Genomic DNA, 19,506 nt, shown 5'->3' with positions numbered 1-19,506 from the left:
AACAAAAATAAAAAAGTTCCAGCAGTATATTTTAAAGCATAATTATCATATAAATGTAAAGATCAGAGACTCTGAAAGGCCACTGATTAAACATTTAGGAACTTTAATGGTGTGCCAAGTGAATGAAGCCAAACACGCTACAGGTGTTGTCCCCGATTCATTCAAAAAGTGCAATGGATGCGCATGTAGGTCTACAACGACCTCTACTGTTTCAGAGTCTGAATACTGGTATGGAAGCCTATCATATGCTACGGGCATCCTGTTCAAGCCAAGAATTGCATACAATATGCAGGGCCAGAATGTTGCCATTGACTGCGTCTACGCCAGGGGTACTCGCAAACATTTTCTTTGGGGCCGAAACGCACAGTCTGGGGTATCTCCCACATATTACCATGAAGGGGTGGGGTGATTCAGTATCAGTGGTGGGGCTAAGCTGAGGCAGGACATGGCATGCGGGGAGTTTGGTGGGCAAATTCTACCATGTGGAGTAAAACCATGCATGGCATTCACAAAGTTCTTCACAGCGTAATCAGCACAAGGGGCTAGCTACAGGGGACTGAGGATGCTATGAACATTTCCTAAGTAACCATGTGAAGAGACCAGGACTGACCTGGGCCCAGAGGCAGTTGTGTGTTACTGAATTTTAACAAAATTAAGTAAACAGCTTAGCCAGGCTAAAACTGAGCTCACCACAGCAAACCACTCGCATCTAGGCATGGGCCCAGCTAACACACTCGGACAATTCGAAAGCTGCTAACTAAAAACCTGCACCCACGCTTGAGCTGCTACAGTGCACCTTTTTCTTTATAATGTGTGACATAACATGTTAGTATGCTGACGTGGACAGCAGCACTAAAATGTGCTGTGCTAACCCGAAGGGTTGCAGATTTATGGCAGATTTATGGCAATCACCTTTGTTACTTTCAAACAGAGTTATGTGGGAGCTTTGTGTGTTTGTGAGGTATGCTTGTGGCAGTGCACAAGTCAGAGTGAAAAGTCGGACAGTGCTCTAGGGAGTTCACCTCCCCCATGTACAGATCATATGTTATGGACAAGTTGCACCGAGGCTTTCAAAAACATACGGTTGATAACATGCATGTTGGGTGGCTACAACAGACAATATTTAAGTACAAAGGAACAGTAAATATTGCACTCTGTGTTCTGCTAACATGCAGAGTAAAGCACTTGGATGTATGTAGCACAACTAAAATCTGTACTTGTCAGATATAGCCAAACTTCACCTTTAAGTGTCCATAGGCCACCACATATTGCATTCCCCACGCTATGGACCGGCGAAGCTACTAGAAAATTGCTCCTGCTAGGAACCTGATCACACATGTGGTGTGTGTTCAGTGTCAGTACTGCCACAGCAGATACCGTCATGAAATGTCACAATTTTACAAATGAATGGTGTGTTCCTTGGCTTGGGTCTAGATGGCCTGACAGAAAACAGATTAAGTAAGCCACCAGACCGTATGAGATTCTCAGCCCGTCACTCTCTCTCATGCACGGTATTCCTTTGTAGCTGTCTGTCTGTCTCTGTCTGTCTCTCTCTCCTATTCTCACTCTTTCTCATACTGTTTTCCCCGCCCACATGGGTTTGGGACAACAGCCCGGTCTCATATGCACAGCTAGTAATGCATCTTGTGCACTTCACTCTGGGCGCTCAAACTGGGTGTTTGTTCCGAAGTGCAGTCAATAGAGACAGCTGTTCACTGTTGTTGAAACATGTAAACCTGGACGCAGAGGAAAGCCAGATTCCTAGACCCCAGGGTCAGTGTTCATCAATGATGCCTGATCTGCCCAAACTTTCAGCAAATGGCGATGGTGTGAGATGTAGGAGAGAGAAAGGGCCTGACGGACTAAGGTGTTCTAGTGAATTGCCTTTTCTCAATTATAAGTAACTGGGGAGTGCCTTAGAATCCCCAAGGAGGTATGGGCCTCCTCTCAACAGGTTAACCTGCTTTCAACCACTCACTTTGCCCGCGGCCATGCAGGAATTGAGTTGCTGTAAGTCGGGCTCACCGGACGACCCTTGCCCCCCCAAACTGTGGTGTACAATGGCGGATTTTGTGGCTCCGTCTTTACTACATGTCTGGAATACATCTATTTCTTCGGGGGTCTTCCCAGATATATGGAAACATGCCACCCTCCTCCCACTAAAGAAAAAGCCTAATGGAGATCCTAAGGACCTCAGCAACCATTGCCCTATTTCCTTATTGGCTGCCCCGGGCAAGATGCTGGAGAAAGTGATCCAGCGGCAGCTTAGCAAATATATAGAGGACAATAATATTCTGCATGAGACTCAGTCAGGCTTTAGACCCGGCTTTAGCACCGAGACAGCTCTGATCGAGGTGGCAGAGTCAATAAGATGGTCGTTGGATTCGGGAGACTCAGCTTTGCTGGTGCTCCTGGATCTTTCGGCGGCTTTTGACACCGTCGACCACGCAAGGCTGATGATGCGGTTGTCAGAAGCTGGCTTACAGGATCAAGCGCTGGACTGGTTACATTCATACTTGTCCCAGCGCACCCAGAAGGTGGCTTTGGGGACCACTTCCTCTACACCGAAGCTGTTAGGCTGTGGTGTACCGCAGGGCTCGGCGCTCAGCCCACTATTATTTAACATCTACATGGCCCCACTTTTCACACTTATCGCTAACTGGGGGGTTAAGGCAGTATCCTATGCCGATGACACCCAGCTTGTGTTTCCATATGCAGAGGTGTCAGAGGCAGCCCTGTCAAGCTTTAAAGGCTGTCTCCATGATGTGGCGCGCTGGATGAATACTAATAAACTAAAGCTCAATGCGGATAAAACGGAAGTACTTTACTTTGGCAAAGGCACTCCGCCCCCCTCTGAGCTCTGGTGGCCGATGGCAATGGGTTCCCCCCCTTCCCCCGGCAAAAAATCTGGGAGTGCGTTGGGACAACAATCTGTCCTTTGTTTCACATACACAACAGGTGATGGGCTGTTGTCTGGGCAAACTGAGGAATCTTCGCAAAATTTTGCGACTTCTTCCGGTGAATTGCAGGAAAACGGTAGTCCATGCGACAGTCACATCTAGATTGGACTACGCGAATGGTCTGCTCCTAGGCTCGCCCAATTATTTAATTCAACACCTGCAAGTGGTCCAGAACGCGGCTGCGAGACTGCTAATGCATATTCCATTTAAGCATTCTGTCTCTCCGCATCTTCGTTCACTTCATTGGCTACCAGTAGCCCATAGGATCAAATTTAAGACTCTCACACTAGCTTTCAGATCCTTGTTTGGCTCTTGCCCAATCTATTTGAGGGACCGGCTGCCAAGATACACGCAGTTCCGCTCTCTCCGCTCCAACTGCCGGATCCAGCTAATAGTCCCTCGAATAAAAAGGGCTCGGCTGGGTGGGAGAACATTCTCGGCCAATGTAGCAAGGCTTTGGAACTCACTTCCCCCGGAGCTCCAACAGGCTCCATCTGAATCCTGTTTTAAAAGAATGTTGAAAACCTGGCTCTTCACCCAACCGCGCTAATTGACTGACTTGCACTCTGGTATTTGTTTCTCTGCCTTGCGTTTAGCGCCGGGACACCTCCTCGTGAGGTAACTGTTCGCGCTCTATAAAATTCTGTATTATTATTATTATTATATTTATCAAAGTGTTGCCAAGGGGTAGGGGATGATGGCTTCTAGTTATTTACAGTTTCCATAATCATACCCAGCATAGAGATGAAGCAAAATGCAATTGGAAACAAAAGTTCATTTCAGATACTAAGCACTGTGAGACAACCAAATTGCTTCCGCCCTCAGTCCATCAACCTACCCCCTTGCCCCCCTGCCCTGGCCTCGCTGTACTCTGGGCCAGGGGCGGCTCCTCCTCGTGGGCGGAGTAGCGTCACCCCACTGCCTTCTCGCAGTGCGAGAAGCAGAAACATAAAATGGTATTTTAAAGCAGAAGGGTATGCCTGGTTGGGGGTGGGGGGCAGGTGGGCGGTCCTGCAGGAGTCCAGAGGAAGAGTGGCTTTGCCCACTCTCAGTGCGCTGACTGTTTGGTCGGCCCCAGAGACGACCAAACAAGTCATACACACTCTGCATTTTCTCTATGTAGGCTGCATGCAGCCTACATAGAGTAATGGCCTCCCCATAGAAGCCTGTGGGGTCAGCATCCTAGCCAATCACAACGCTGTCATTGCAGCATTGTGATTGGTTTAGGGGAGGAGAGGGAGGCTGCCTGCTTCCTGCAAGGAGGCGGCACAGAGAGGAGACGCAACACAATGCGACGCAGGACCGGAGGCAAAGGTAAGTTTATATTTCTTTTTTTTAAATTAACCCCCCCCCCCCGCCCCACCCGGACGAGACTGCTCTGGGCACTTCCCAATTCCTGCAAGCTGGCTGGCAGACTTTTGAAAATGAAACTCCAGCTGCAAAAACTCAGTGAGGTGCACGTGTTGCCCTTGTGTGGGCAGCTTGGCGTCAGAGGAGCTCAGGGTGGATGATGCTGATCAGGTGAGAAGAAATGCTGTGTGAAGCCCAAGTGCTAAGGAGTGATCAGCCCGAATTAAGGATGATTCCAGAGGCGAGGCATAGCAGGCAATGAAGCTAAACTCGGGTGTTGAGGAAAGGCTGAGGGATTTCTATGAAGGGCTGGAAAGGAAAGCCAGCGACCTGCATCCATTTTAAAATCCTCCTTCGCCCTGCAAGCTAATGACATCACTGCACAAGAAATGGGAAGGGGCTTGCATGTGAGCAGGAGACACTGATTTTCATAGCATCCTCCTTTGATACTTTTTTCCAACTGTAAATGCGACCACCAAGGAACGAACTGGCAAAATAATGGCTGCGGTCTGTGTTTGCGGTTTTCTACACGGGGTGCATGGAAAGGTCTGGCAGGCTGCAAGTGCCCCGCGGGCTTTACTTTGAGTACCGGGGATCTACATACATACAGATGGGTGACCCCTAATACTCACCAGGCAACGTTCTGTGAAAGGTCGTTCTTCTCAGATGTGTGCAACTTTGTTTGGGTTGCCCAGGCCTATTTTTGATCTCAGTCCGATCTGTCCTTGCCCTGAGATGGTGTTGTTCATAGTGCAGGTTGACAGCTGGAAAGTTTGTGCAGGTCCCAATGGGTGTGGGAGCTAGAGTGACTGGATTTTGAAAAGCAAAAACGCGAGACAGGCCAGACATAAAAGTAGAACTAAAGCCTCAGTCGCCGGTAGGTAGTTATAGTTAGGACGTAGTTTCCATAGGAATAGCATTTTTTGTTGTATTAAAAACTTTGACACCGTTTGATGAATTTTTACGAAATTTCCAAAACTAGTGTAAACCTCACTTCAGCTGCTTTCTGGAAAGTTTCAGGATGATTCGTCAAGCAGGGACTGAGAAAGAGGGGGATCCCACAATGCGGTTTCCCCATGCAATATGTCATAGGGAATTTGAACACAACTATAGCCCGAACCGCTGAAATGAATTATGCCATATTTGCCAGAAAGCTAGTTCTTGGTCCATAAAGAGCCCTTTTTGTAATTTGGTGTTAATCCATTCAGTAGTTTTGGAGTTATTAAAGAAAAAAGATTTATATATATCTAGGGAGGTGAATCCTCCGCGGATCCGACAGTTCTCTTGGTGAGATCCGATTGGCTACCAGCACTTCAACCAGGAAGTGTTGGCAGCCATCTTAGGACTTGGATTTCGCTGAGTCCCAAGTCAAAATGACAATACATAAGGGGCAGGGTAGGAATACCCTGACCCCCCTAGGTCTGGTGGTGGGATCCCACTAAAAATTTTACAGCGGTAATTTTATGGCGAATTTGCATCGGTTCTGCAAATTCACAGAGGATCCTCGAATCTACTTTAAAATATAAAATTTAAAAAAATGTGCGCACTACCGTGCTTGTTCTTTGCAATGCCCTTCTGGTGAACCAGGTCCAGGGGGAATAATTGCATTACAATTAGGTAGGGGGCGTGCATGGCCCCCATCCTGGGCCGATTTCTTTCCCGAGGACTGCCACCCCCTGGGGCCTAGCCATCCAAATTGAAGGGGAGGAGGGGCACGTGGCCCCCTCCCAGGCCAGTTTCGGCCCTGGGGACCACACTCCCTGGTGCCAAGCCATTAAAAAAGAAGAGCGGGCCACTCTCCCCCCCTCCCCCTTCCCAGGCAGTTTTTGCCCCTGGGGCCCCAACGTCGGGGCCCGGCCATTTAAAAAATTGGGAGAGGGTCTGCGTAGCCCTGCTACTGGAGCCATTAATGGCTCCAGGATTCCTTCCCCCAGGGCCGGCTCCAGCTATGCCCCGGGGTGCATGCCCATACTGGTGTGGGCAGGAAAACCTGTGCATACTCTCACTTCTAAAGCTCCCGCCAAGCAAGAGCAAACACTAAATCCACTTCCAGCGGGTGGTGGCATGACAAATGCTCCTGTCCGCTGGGAGCAGACTTTTCTTCTATTTCCCTGTGCACTGGGTATGGAAACAGATGAAAGAATAGCTCCAAACCACAGGGAGTAGCATTTTTTGCTTCTCCCTGAGGGTGGGAGCAATGCTGGCTCCTGGTAGAGACAGGGAGCCGACTGGGGCTGCAGAGGCATTGGGGCTCCACCCGCGGCCCCCAACAAAGATGAATTGGGCCCCCTAGGTGGGCTCCAGGGCACCCACTCTTTACAGGCCTAGGGGGATGTGGTCCCCAGGGCAGACATTGACTCAGGGAGGGGGGGGCTGTGTGCCACCCTACCCCATTCCTAATGTGGCCGAGCCCCCAGGAAATGGGGTCGCCGGGGCTGAATTCAGTCCGAGAGGGGGAGGCCACGTGGCCCCCCTTCCCAATTATTGATAGCATAGGCCTCAAGCCATGGGGTCCCTGGGGCCAAAATTGGCCTGGGGAGGGATACTGCATGTCCCCCTCCCCTTTGTTGATATGGCCGGACTCTGGGAGATTGGGTCCCCAGGCCAAAATCAGCCCTGGGAGGGGGGGGGGAACCCTTCCCAATTAAAAAGGCCCTAGGGATGGAATCCCTGGGCATTCCAAAAATTAGCCGGGCCCTGGAGAATGGGACCCATGGTCCGGAAACGGCCCGGGTGCGCGACCCCCCCCCCTTCCCATTATTAATTCTATAGGCCTCGGGGATGGGGGTTCCCGGGGCTAATATTTGCCCGGGAGGGGGGCTGCAAGCCCCCCTTCCTATTTACAATATGGCGGGGCCCCGGGAGATGGGTTACCTGGGGCCTAAATTGGCCCAGGAAGGGGGGCTGCATGCTCCCTCCATAAATTACATGGTGAGTGACAGAGGATAGATTCTCTGTAGTCAAATACGGCCTGGGAAGGGGGGGACCACATACCACCACCCCTATAAAATGTGGGGGGCACTGTGGTATGGGGTCCCGGGGCCTAAATCAGCATTGATGGAGTTGTGTGCCCCCTCCTGGGTTGCTGCCTTTGGGGGCTTGTCCACAAGGCCTAACCACAGGCCAAACCCCCCAAAGGCAATGCATGGCGGCAGTTGGAATAATGTAAATTCAATATTATTTGATGTTAAAAAACTTTAGAAATTTGCTGAAAAAAACAAAGATTAAAGGGACGTTATAGTTAGTAAATAGCGTTAAAAAAAACATAGAAATTCACTGTAAAACCAAAGGTTACAAGGACGTTATAGGTAGGAAATTAAATTTTTTTAAACGTAGAAAATCACTAAAAGGCCAAAGGTTACAGGGACATTATAGTTAGGATCAAATTATGATAACTTCTATGACATCATTGATAATATCAGTGCAACATTTGCATGTAAAATTATTAATGAGAAAACTGCATGGTGGGGGCACGAGTTATACTTACCTTAGGGTACGAGCTATAGTTACTTAAGAGAACCAACTATAATTGTTCAATTTTTATGGGTTTGTGTGTAAATTCTGAACGTAACTATAACGTCCATGTAACCTTTGTTTTTTTTTGTGACGATAGCTAGATAGCTTTAAGCGGGATGAAAAAACTGGGGGGTCTCCCAAAGGGGCGTGGCCAACGTAATTAAAGGTGTGGCTAAAAACACGTAAGCTAAAAATCTGTCCTTAGCATAGTGCGTCACCCGACTGACATTTTGCTGCTTCTGTCATTCCATCTGCCTATATAATACAACAAGTAACATTACACCTAGAACAAGTCAAGAGTATTGGCTTTGTCAATGGTTAGCATAAGCAACAACTATGACTTTGTTGTTTTTACTATGAAAATCCTTCATTTCTGAAATGATTTATTTTTTCTATAAACCTTTATTGGATTTTGCATTTTCCATATAGCATATACATCAATCGGTAACTTTAATCGTTTCTTAACAATTATTATGCGTATTATCATTGCAGAAGATTCTAGTGCATAGAACAATTTTTTAGCGCATATTGTGTGCGGAGATGCGGGTCTGTTCGGGGATAGTGGGTGTCTTATTAGAGGGTCTAGTTCTTGGGTATGACTGATGTACCCTGACAGTCCGTATGTGATGCTGGAGAGGAGAAATCCACATATGAAACCGAACTGGGGAGATATAATGTTGATCATTGCTGGTCCAATAATACCAAGAGGTGATCTCTCATCAGGAAGTGTAGCGTTCCACTTGGGGCAGTGTGGGGATAGCCTTGCTCAGGAGATTCTTGTGGGGTTTGGAGCCTACCTGGGCCTGGCACCGTCTGGGTGGCAGTTGGGGTGCCTTGTGCCTGTGTGAAGCTATGGAGGAGCATTGCCCATTCCATGGATATGGGGTGTCGTCGCGTGCCGCGCGCATCCTCCTGTCTGATGGCATCCTCCTCGGCCACGCCCCATTTCTTGACCGCCCCCCCACCATGCTATCAGGGGACCGTCCGATGACCGCCAGTGTAGTGTGATGCATCGCTTCGCTAGGAGTATGGCTAGAATCGCAAAACGGGTCTCCACTTTTTCTGCTTGTGTCGCTTAAATATCCATTCAGTTCTGAAATGAGACTGTGAAAGAATTTTAACAAGTCTCTTCGAACTTACATCAAAGGCAGTGAGGGGTGGTACTGCTGCAGGGTCAAGATTATTTTTTCACCCTGAGGGTGAGGGTAAAAATGGAGTGCCCAATAGGGACCCGTCTCAGCATCTACTTTTTCGGCATTATCGGGCCCACTCAAAGCCCCACATAGCTAGCCTGACAGACAGACAGACCAGTGAAATGCGTGTCTATGTATACACACATTTACAAGGCTATGGTTACAAAACATTACCTATGACTGGACCTCCACCCTAACTAAATACCCTGCCCTCCTCCCCACTCTGTCTCCCCCCTGCTGGAAACGTGCGGCCCACCTCCTCCTGCTGCCTGAAAGAAGCACATAACCTACTTGACTGAGTGTAAAGGCGCACGTGGAAAGAAAGGAGAGCATGTGCGTCACTACTGCTTTCCTGGTGACGTGACCGTTGTCCCTTAAACTGGGACATGTATTTAAATTTAAAAAAACGCTGGAACAGTCCAATGAAAACTGGGACTGTCCTATGTGGGAGGGTAAGCCCTGAAGGAGGGGGGGGGGGGTGATGAGTCACACCTACAGCGGCTAATTAAACGCATTTGCATTTCTTTTGAAGACGACTGATCTGCTCCCCAAATGCTGAGCTCTCTCTATAGACTCAGATTATTGCACCTGGGAGCAGTGGGCGGTTTCGGGGGAAACTCCCAGCGGCTTCCTGGAGCTCAGGCAATTGAAACTGGGAGCATGAAGCCATAAAGTACAAGGCGGTGAAATGGGCAACCGGGCCCGCCTGTTATCGCCCTATTCGCCTACCGGCTGCACATTCGGGCAACTCCGCGCCCGCGCGCGGTTCTGTTTTTCAATCCTCTGTTGGCGCTTTTTTCCTTGATCTGGAAGGCAGACCCGCCCACGTGTTCCTAAAAGTGTCCCTGCTCTCACGAAGTGCCCCGCCAGCCCACAGACCTCCTTTCCAGAGACCTTTTACTTAATTTTATTTTTTTTAATATTAATACAGGCTGCACCACCGAAATTTAAAGGACCGCTGGTTGAAGGCGACACTCACAACCCGAGCCACTTGGACTTGGAAATCTCACTGGGGATTTTATCAATAACTAACCTATATTGATTTCTCGGACTTTGCAGACAGACTTAAAGCGTGCAGACGTAGAAGAACGGAAGGAGGAATAGCCGAGGCCATAGATGCAGGACTGCAGGAGAACAAGTCACCGTAAGCCAGCAATAATGCATGGACTGATAGTACCACAAACATTGTAGTAACAACATCTTGCAGGGTGGCCGAGGTACTGGTCCTAGTGATAAGCTTTTGAGGGACACCGGGCAAGCAGGGTCTGTGTAAAGTCCCTTTCAGAGGTCTGAAGTGTACGAGGTCCATGCTGGAGTATCTCAGCCAGTCCAGGGGTTCCGTTTGCATTCTGGGACATGTAGTCCTGAACATATAATAGGATACAAAGGACTACAAATCTCACAATTGCAAGTACAAAACCTAGAATCACAAGCATTGCCCCGGGAAACCGGGTCTATGTAAAGACCCTTTCAGAGCGCTGAAGTGTACGGGGTCCATGCTGGAGTATTTCAGCCAATCCAGGGTTTCCCTTTGCATTCTGGGACATGTAGTCCTGAATATATAATAGGATAGAATTGCAAGTGCAAAACCTAGAATGCACAAGCATGGACCTGGGAAATATGAATGGTCTGCGGTCTCCTGACCATCTCTGAATGCGGCAAGGCACAAGGTGAGAGAGAATATGCAGAATGGGAGACATAAGCGGGACACAACTCTTGATTCGTGAAAATGCACTTCGTGCAAGAGGTACAGAGACTGCATATTTCAATCAGATCGCTTGCTGAAGATTCAGGAGGTTGGAAATAAATACAGTGAATGAGGTTTATTTTTTGTTACTTTGTAACTTTGTTACTTTGTAAATCAAAACTATATTTTCACTGCAGTTTCCACCAAACTTTGTTTTCTCCGAAGGTTTTTTTTTTTCTTCCCACGAACACATATGAATACATCTTCTCAGATTATTAGATATTTACATTAAGATGTTATGACCTCAAACTGTATTCTCCTTTTCTGCGCTAGTTATTGCACCCAGTATTACACATCTGACCCCAAAACTTGTGCACATTATTCCTAATGTGGTCTCTAGAACTATACACAACAATCTGGGCTTCTTGACCTATTGAAATCCTATTAGAATTGTTCAGGTTAATCCACATTGAATAGCTAAGAGCCAAACTAACAAACAATTTAGTTTCAGTAAAGGTTTATTTTTTTATATTTCATGCTGCGGATTGAACTTGTCTGACGACATCTGGCGGCCAGGGTAGGAGGAACTACTATCAGATGGGTTTGCCCTCCTAGAGAAGAGGTGAGAAGGGGTCGAGAGAATGAATCCCTCACTACTTCTCCAGGGCTCCCTTGAGGACCAAAGTACCTACAATGATGGTATTCCTAGCTTTTTTTGCCTTTATCAGCGCCCGCCTTCAGGATTCAATCAATGCAAAATTATCGATTTTAACCCTTTTATTAAAAAGTATTTCATTTTTGTCACGTTTGCGTGCAGACTGGAGCCTTGCCTCACCTCAAGGCACGTAGAAGGAATTTGTAGCCATATGTAGCGTAAATACGCTACACTTCCAATCGCACAGCCAAAAAGCACAAGTTACAAAACCTCTTTGGTTATTGATCAAATTTTATTGAATATTCTTCTTAATTCAACAAATTTTACTTTTCTGTTCACGATAACGCGGGTTAAAGTCCCAATTTTTTCAAATGGTGCAATTATGCCCATCCGGGCATTTTACTGCAACACGTGGGTACATATATTTCATGATCAGCAACTAAAGTTTTCATCATATCCCAATGCATTTCGGGCCTTTATGGCCCTTAGTCAGGGGTAGCTGTCAGATTAAAGTAAAGAACCTCTGTTAATTTGACATGTTTAAGCATGTGATGTTTTTGCAGAAATACATATTTCAAATCAAACGTGCTTAAATCCATTAACTCATGTTAAAATACCTAAAATTCTTCAAACTCCTTATAATTATAACCCCTTTATTAGTGCAACTAAACTACAAAACATTTCTTCACCCCAAAACATTGCTCATAACAACGCGGTAGCCTCCCCCACTCCATCCTCGATCTAATACCTGCCAAACGAAACCGCGTTACAAAACGAATTCTCAACCACCCAAAGTGCTATATTGATTGCTGTTCATCCTCTAACTATCAAGTTTCCCACATAGTGCAGCGTATTTACTCTACATATGGCTACAACGCCATTTAGGCTGCCACGTGCCCAGGGCTGGTCCAAGCACATAAGCTATAAGTGATTTGTTGGGGTAGAAAGGAAAGACCTGCCCCACAAAACCTATGTTGTATTCCACTGTGAAGAAACCTTTGAGTATTGTGCTGGTGTAGTTCCAACTAAAAATGGGAACCTACAAGGCAGCAGGGCCTCCGCTCGTCTGTTAGAATGGTTCTAATGAAAATAAGTGTCCAAGCTACTCATTTAAATCACTTGTTGGCTACAACGCAGTAGAGGGACAAACCGTGGAAAAGTGAGATTTAGGTTTCTTGATAAAGGCCCGCACAGATACCAGAATAATAAAACACATTAAATGTGCACAGTGCTCCTTGGTCTCAGGGGGTTTCACATAGGGCCTGGCCAATGGCAGACTATTAGAGGAGATCAGTGAGGATTCCATTTAACATGTCATGAGTGATGTCATATGTGACATCATAACCAGCACATGACCGGAGTAAGAGTCTGCTTAGTTTACCTAGCTATAAACTGGTAAATTTCTGTTTTCTAGGTTTTGTAACCGTACCTGTAACGTAACTATGTTTTTTCATAAACTCAATCTCCTTGGCATAAAACCTCCATGCCTCCTAAAGGTACAGAGAACCCTTCATGCGCAGCAAAGATCTCATTAACAAAAGGCGGTAGCTTACGCGATAATTGGATGAGCTGCCATCGCCGCACGGGTAATGCTCATCCTTGGAGTCCTGACCTGCTCCTACCCGTCTCCTCGCAAAAGAAGCCCTTCGATAGAGTGCACCCTGATCGATCACACTGTCACAAATTCTCATTGTCAGATATTTACATCAATTCATTACGCGTTACCTGGATTTACTTTGCCAGTATTTACCATGGCATGTAATTTATAGGGTTGGGGTTAGGGCTGCTGGTAAGAGTTAGGGTTGGCATTAAATAGCAGAGGATGGAAAGGCACGGACAAAGCGATGGTAAAATACATACAGGGTCTTGTGACAATATGAAAGTTCATGATGCATTTTCTGCAGATGGAGTGTCATGTTCATTGACAGGAATGCAGGCAGCAATGAATCTTTCAGATGCCCGGGCCAGGCCTGTCCCGTCAGCATAAAGCATCAGACCGCAGCATGCAGGATTGTACCCAAACTATTGAAGCCAGATGTAATGCCCTATATAGAACCATGTTTTAGGCTAACACGGTGAGGTAGTGTTAGAAGGTGGTTCTGACACTATGGGCCGCCCGGATTTTTCGCTTTTTGAGCACTTAATTGTTCAGCTTTTACGGTGGGAGAGCCTCATAAGTTGGGACTCACCCACAGTGAACTCAGGATGTAAGAGACTGCATGGGGATTTTACTGGTGTTCCCCTGGCTTGACCAGGCCACTACGCAGCAGCTGGAGTAAGGGACACCGGGCTGGTTACATGCAGACACGTGTGTACATGGAATATACTTTATAGGCTGGAAAGAAACATGCCAGGGAAAGTCAGTGTATTTTACTGTGTTTTCACTTCATTATTCCCCTAAGGGAATGTGGGGCCCATGGCTAGATTAACTTCCGTTAGGCCTACAGATTCCAGACACGCACTTAAGACCAATGTAGCGAATGTGAAAATAAGTATTCTGCAGAGTCCAAAGTCATATTTGTACTGCTTTTGGGTCATCCAGAACTGTCATATTTCTCTGAGCCAGCCATGACCAGACCCAGGCTGAGGGCGGACCTCAGCTGGATGGATTGATAACCTTTCTTTGAGGGCCTCCTCTCCACGAAGAGAAGATGGGTGGGGCTACAGGCCAATCCATCAACCGCTGTCGCTGGGTGCCAGGCACTAGGCTGCACCAAGGAGAAAAGGCAGCTTGGGGGGAAGGTGCTTCCGAGACATGTGGCAGAAACCCTGGACGACGCCATTTTTGAACAAGCTCAGAGGCTGGACAAGGAGGGAGCAGGGGCAGGGACGTGATGTGTTGCTGTTTGATAGGACCAACAGAGGCTTCCTGCCAGCCCCCTACTCAACTTTTAAAAAGTGCTTGCACAGGAAGAGAAGGTCTCTCTGGGGTGTGGTCTGCTGAGGGTGAAGGTGCTGGAGCCTAGCGCAATGGGCAGTTGGAAGGAGAGACCCCCTGACTGCCCCCAGGACCCTATCAGCACCAGAAGAAGAGCTCAGGACTGGTGCACAGAAGCAGGGGCCTCTGCGCAGTGAGAAGGCCCAGAAGGAGAGCCTAACGAAAGGCTGGCGCAGGGAGCCAGTGAAGACAGCACACTGCTGAATCTACCCTCTCAGAGACCCAGAGGAGAGTGTTCCCAGTGGCTGGGGCTGGTAAAGAGGAGCATGAAGTGCCCCATAATGCCTCGCCAGGCATTTGGAAATCTGCAGTTTTGGTGCTTTGTGGCCTCCAGAGGAGGGGGTCACCCTCATGTGTGAAAAGGAGTGCAGGGGGGCTGCAGGAGCACCGCAGTCTCCCCCAGCATAAAGAAGAACAGTCCACCCCTAAGTTTCACGGGGCATCTGAAAGAATAACCCCTCAAGGGCTCAGCCAGCCTTTAACACCTTCTAGGCTGGAATTTATGTTCTACAGCTGAGGGTGTACTATGAAGTGCATCATGGAGTGAAGGGCTGAGTTGGGGATATCTGGAGAAGGGCATCCCCTGGAGGTGAAGTGGTGTAATTGCACCGAAATGCATTTACTATTGGTTATTTCTTTTTAGGTGGACTGAAAGTCACATGTGTAAAGTGAAGTACCTGTGTAAGGTGATGTTAAGCTAAATGGAGTTATGTTGCTGGACCTTCCTGCTAGGGGGTCTGGCTGTATTTATGTAATCCCATACTTTTACCTGTGATTCCTTTTAAAGTGAAGAGGCACACTGCAGGAGAAGTGTAGTTGCCAGGAGTACTTCTTTTGAAGGGACGGTAAGTCACATGTGTAAGGAGATGTCATGAGCCAAGTGGGGCTATGTTGCCAGACAGTCCTGCTAGGGTGTCTGGCTGTATATGCGCAATCCTGTGATTTCATCTGTGATGCCCTTAGGGGCTGTAATTGCAATGCATTCAAATGATCAACCAAGGTGATGAGTACTGTCATTCTAAAGTGTGCGTAAACATGGATTCTTGCTGCTGCGCTTAGGTGAAGACCCCAGACTGCTAGCCCTTAAGATATAGAGGTGCATACTTTATGGTCAGTAGGAGATGCTCAGTCAGGGTCATGTGTCACCAAGGCAGGTTTACCCCTTTTTAATGCTTGTTGAGGTAATGGGGTGGGTCGCCACTGGGATGGTGCCAGTGCACAGTGCCCTCGCTCCAGGTTATGTTCAACTAACTGCATTGGGGCCAAGTTGATGTGCATACATGGGAGTGGTGGTACTAGACCCCCACACCCCCCCCCGCGGGAGGGGTGGAGATGTTATGCAATGTCACAAAGTAATTCCAACAGCTTATGTACATTTGTAAATTGGTGCATAGTATTGAGTGGTGTGTGTTTAATAAATGTACTCTTACTTTTATAAAGCAAAGTACAGACTGGACAATCAATTATTGAGTGTTATTTTTGTGCACCTGCAAATGGCGATTACTAGCCCACACCACCTCCCTTGAGTAAGCCTCAGACTGCTCTGCAACGCTATCCTCTGAGAGTCAGGAGCTACAATTGGGTGTTTGATTCCCAGTGAAGGACAAATGTAGTCATGTTATTTGTGCAGGCCTCACAGATGCTGCCTCATTTTCCAACAGGTAGATAATGCCCCGATTACTTACCGGTAATCTTCATTACTCCGAGTATAGTCTTCCTCGCCACATGACTAACAAAGTGAGCTTCAGCTCCACACCAGAACCCTCCAAATCAAAAAAAGTCAGCCTCCTATGCCTCCCATCCCTTCCCAATATGGCCGACCCAGTACACCCATGACCTTTATAAGAGGCGGGCCGGCCCAACCCATCAGCCTGAAACTACCAAGCATAAACATGAAGCCGATAGCCAGACAGGGAGGGAGGGATGGGAACTCATGTGGCGAGGAAGACTATACTCGGAGTAATGAAGATTACCGGTAAGTAATCCGGGCATTACCTCCTTGTTAGTCTTCCTCGCCACATGACTAACAAAGTGAGCATATACCAAAGTCAAGCGGCTTCATGGAAACTCACAAGAAACCAACAGACCAGAAAGGGACCCCCACGGAAGAGGGCAAACCCAACAGGCCAGACGAGCGGAAGACCCACCCAAGAGAGAGGCAACCACGAGCAGGAAGAATCAGCCCGCGACAGAAAGACAACGGGAGGCCCGAAAACCCTGACCCCCGAAACACGAAGTGCCGCCGAAAAAATGTGCCCCCACCAAGACCGAAGGAGGACAGAGAAAGAACGGCACCAGACCGCACGGAGCCAAAAGCAACCGCAAACAGGACCCCGAACAGAAAGCAGCAAGCCGGTCCAAACACCCGCCCAAAGCGAGAGGGGAGCAAAACCCACACAGAGCATGAGTCACTGGAGCTCCAAAGGAACAGAAGCGAACCACCCCCAAACCCAGGACCGGATGGGAAAAGACAACAAAACCACCAGGACCGGAGGCAATCAAGGGCAGAAGCCAAGGAACCAGAAGGAACCAACCCAGACCGGCAAGAGCTGCAAGAACGGACGGAGATGCAGAAAGGAAAACCGCACCCCACCTGAACAAAAAAAGGAAGGTCACCCAAACCCCACCAGCAAGGAGAGGCAGGCGGGACACGGACCACAGCCGCCCAAAGGATCCCCGGAAGGAAGTGCCACAGCAACCAAGAGCCCTGGCCGGCGCGAGGCAAAACAGACCCCGTGGCCGCAGGAAATCGCAACAAAGCGACCCCCTCAACAAAGACACTGAAGCCCCAAACAGGAAGGCGAACACCCACCAGAGGACCTCCTGCACAAGAAAGCAGAACAAACCCAGAAGGAAGCGAAATGCAGAACGAACGAGCGAGACAGCCCAGTGCAGGGGACAAGCAAAACCACCCCCGCAACGTGCCACAAGCAACAAATGAGCCGCCGAGGCGAGTACCCAGGAGGCCAAACACAAAAACACAGGGGTAAGGCCACAGGCAGCAACCCACCAAAAGGCAAGAAAGACAGAGGAGCTGGGCGGAACGAGCCCAAGAAAAGCCAACACCCACAGGGAACAAGCCCGAGCCGGCAGGACCCAGTGCCCCAAAACCAGGGACAAAGAGGAAGAGGATCCAAATCGCACAGGGAGCGCCAAACCGCGGCAGGATACGAAACTCCAGACCCGAGCGAGCAGGTGCCCACAGAGGCACACCACGGACCACTGAGCAGAAAAAACACCCAGATCCGCCCTCTGCAGGAGCAGGATCGGGAAGCACCCAGGCGAGCCCACCAACAGGACAAAGAGCCCGCCCAGGTGCAAAGCCGCGAGCCCGGACAAGAAGGCAGAAAACACCAGCACCGGGGATGCAAACCGGAAGAAAGTGACCGAGGCAAGCCCGCAAACCCCTCCGGAGAACGAGGCAGCGCACAAACCACCCAGGTGACCAACAAGAAGCCCCCGCGGGGCAGGGGTGAAAACAAGCGAAGAAATGGCCAACAGAAAGGCGCATCACCCGATCCAGCGCAGACAGGGAACCCAGCACGCCCCACAGGCCGAAAAGGTCGCCAACACCCGGGAAGGGGAGACCAGAACACAGAGACCACCGGCTTTCGCACCGGCAGACCGGGCGGGGAAGGGAGCCACCGGGGCAAGAGAAGGGACACCCACGGGAACAGGCGTAGCCGAGAAAAAACCCCAGAACACCCGGAACAACCAGACGGGGAGGACCCCCAATAGACAGACCGGGCAAACACCAGCCGACACCCAGGGTCAAGATGCTCAAAACCCACCCAATGGAAGGACCTCACTAGGGCAGACAAAGCAGTCATGACCAGCCGGGGGGCCACACAAAACCAGATGAAGGGGGATCGCCACCCAAGGGAGGAGACAACCACAGCACGCGGGACAGGACCCAGGATTGCATGCAACCAGTGGCCGGAGACCACGGGACACACGACTGGGTAAACCCGACACACTCGGGGCGACAACCAGGACAGAAACCGAACACTGTCACGCAAACACCCCAGGACAGAGAACTGGGCCCAAATCCAATAGAAACTGAAGCATACTACCCAGAAAAAAATATCACCAGGTAACACCAGTCACAACGAGCACTCGGGAGCGCACGGGGGAATACAACAGTGACCACAACTGGAGAGGCAGACACCCACCAGAGCCCTCAGAAAGAGGCTGGAGAAGCAAACACGCACCACATGCACCAGCCGAGAACCGTGACAACACGACGAGGAGGGTGCAAGGGACGCTGGCCGAGCCACAGAGCAGGAGGAGGAGGAGGGGACACCACCGCCGTAGCCCATGGCAAGAAAAGCCAGACTCCAGGAGCAGAAGCCAAAGCTCAGTAAGCCTACAGCACCTGGTATTCCCAGGCTGTCTCCCATCCAGGTACTAACCAGGCCCGACCCTGCTTAACTTCTGAGATCAGACGAGAGCAGGTGCTTTCAGGGTGGTATGGCCGTAGGCCCCGGAGACTACAGAAGCAGCCCGAGAAGGAAGAACAGGAGCAAACAGGGGACCGCCCCCTTCAGACCTGCAGGCGCCCACAGCCCCCGGAATCCCCGAAGGCCACACCAAGCAGGACCGAACAGGACAGACCCAGCACAACAGCGGAGAGCAGGCAGAGGACAGGGGTACACAGGAAGGGAGGACCGCCGGACCAAAACCGGAAGTGAAGGCCGGGAAGGGGAAAACACACACTCCACCAGGCCAAAAGCCCAAGAATACACAAACAACCAGCACATACATGGAAAAACACACAGGCCAACAAGAGGAACTGAGAACCACCCCACCGAGAAGAAAAGAGAGACCGAGCAAACACCCGGAAGGGCCCAAACTGCGCCAAGCAAAGCACGCAATACGAGACCAGGCGCGTGCAGGGCAGAAGGCTGTTGGCCCTACAGCTACAAGGCCCACAATCAACACCCACAGACAAAGGAAACGCATGAGACCGATGAACACAGGCCACCACAGCGGAACGCAGAGAGAGGATACCCCAACAATGACCCACCACACGGAAAGATCAAGCGAAGCACACAGACACGGAACCGCGAGCGCCGGTACCCAGACTGGAACCCAGTCCACCAGCGACACGGGTGGCCAATGCAGACTCCTAACAACAAAGGAGCGACGCCTCGAATCCCAAAAAGCGTGTAAACAACCACTCCCCTCCAAGCAGAGTGCGAACCCGG

The 19,506-nt window shown here is 49.4% G+C and overlaps 1 non-coding gene across 1 annotated transcript; it reads right to left on the bottom strand.

Moving 5' to 3' along the window:
* Positions 1 to 18,662: 18,662 nt before the first annotated feature.
* LOC146785167 (5S ribosomal RNA) lies at positions 18,663 to 18,781 on the bottom strand. The gene has a single exon (XR_014970998.1). It is a non-coding gene; the product is annotated as a 5S ribosomal RNA (ribosomal RNA).
* Positions 18,782 to 19,506: the final 725 nt, after the last annotated feature.

The sequence above is a fragment of the Triturus cristatus genome, chromosome 11, assembly GCF_964204655.1.
Source record: "Triturus cristatus chromosome 11, aTriCri1.1, whole genome shotgun sequence".
In the NCBI taxonomy this organism is placed as follows: domain Eukaryota; kingdom Metazoa; phylum Chordata; class Amphibia; order Caudata; family Salamandridae; genus Triturus; species Triturus cristatus.
The sequence above is the reverse complement of the archived record's forward strand: the minus strand, read 5'-3'. Positions and strand labels throughout refer to the sequence as shown.